The sequence below is a fragment of the Tupaia chinensis genome, unplaced genomic scaffold (genome assembly GCF_000334495.1).
Source record: "Tupaia chinensis unplaced genomic scaffold, TupChi_1.0 Scaffold146404_1, whole genome shotgun sequence".
In the NCBI taxonomy this organism is placed as follows: domain Eukaryota; kingdom Metazoa; phylum Chordata; class Mammalia; order Scandentia; family Tupaiidae; genus Tupaia; species Tupaia belangeri.
The window spans coordinates 2466-3622 of record NW_006206259.1 but is presented as its reverse complement, the minus strand read 5'-3'; the positions used below and the strand labels follow the sequence as shown (position 1 = coordinate 3622).

At 44.4% G+C, this 1157-nt stretch overlaps 1 pseudogene; it reads right to left on the bottom strand.

Annotated features, from left to right (window-relative positions):
* Positions 1 to 840: 840 nt before the first annotated feature.
* On the bottom strand, positions 841 to 1155 carry LOC102470601 (V-type proton ATPase subunit G 1 pseudogene; annotated as a pseudogene).
* Between the last annotated feature and the right edge of the window lie 2 nt (positions 1156 to 1157).

Here is a 1157-nt window from a genome sequence, read left to right as displayed (position 1 = left end):
TAGCCTATGGCACCACTGTTATGTATTTTGTTAGAACATTAGTTACCATGGGATGAGAGTGTCCTGGGCCAGTTTCGGCCTAGTTCTATTGTAAGTGAAAAGATTATTTATATTAAATGTGTCTTGAAGGGCCTTCCAAAGATCAAGAAGAACTTTAGCACACCCTTTACTGTGCCCAATGAAGCGTTGTAATTAACAGTAAGTGGTCAGGGTAAAGGGGAGCAGTCGGGGGACTTTTCAGGAAATCTTAACACACACTCAAGATGTATGAGGGAGCTATGTAATTCTTTTATAGTAGTATATCGGGGAGTCAGAGGGGGGTCACTACCCAGCAAGGCTATCACAGTCCTGGAGCAAATAGCAAGCAGCCTTGCCAACATGCTAAGTGACCCAAGCTTGTTTCAAGGTCGGAGGGTGTACAGTCGCAGCCTTGTCAACTCACTGAACCGATCAGAAGCGATGCTCAAAGGTCAAGGGGCTCAAACGGGTCCTGGAGCCCCACTGGGTTGGACTCCTCCAAATCTCCTTTTTTACTAGGTCTAAAACAGAAAAAAGTTAACATTGAGATACATGTTGCTTGAGCTAAAGGCATAGGAAAACAACATACACCCATTAAATTTCTAAGAAATATGAGGTAAAAAGATGAATTCTTTGGATAAGTTCTAAGTCTGTACAAAGAAACTAGATTTGCTACTCTGCAAAAAGTGAAAGGTCCTGCTATATAATATACAGAAATAATTTAATGCCTTTCCCAAGAATATAACTGAAGCTCCATAATGCTTCATATTCCATGAGGGCATCTAAGATGCCAATCCATGGGACAGGCACGTCGTTCTTCTCCTATCTATTTATGTGGTAGCTTTCATGGATTTCTGGCTGGATGTCACAGACAGAGGTCAACAGATTATCCAAGACTTCATCCCTGTTCTGTAGGAAGTAGTTCTGGAGGATGGTCATCTTCTCCTGGGTCTCCTCCACTTCAGTGCTGCATCTACCATGGGATCCCAGAACTGCGGCTTCCTTGGCCTTAAATTCTTTCTGCCTCTGCAGGCGGTACTGTTCAATTTCAGCCTGAGCTGCTTCTTTGGACACCTTCTCTGCGGCCCTCTTCTCGGCCTGCAGCAACTGCTGGATCCCCTGCAACTGGCTAGGCATGG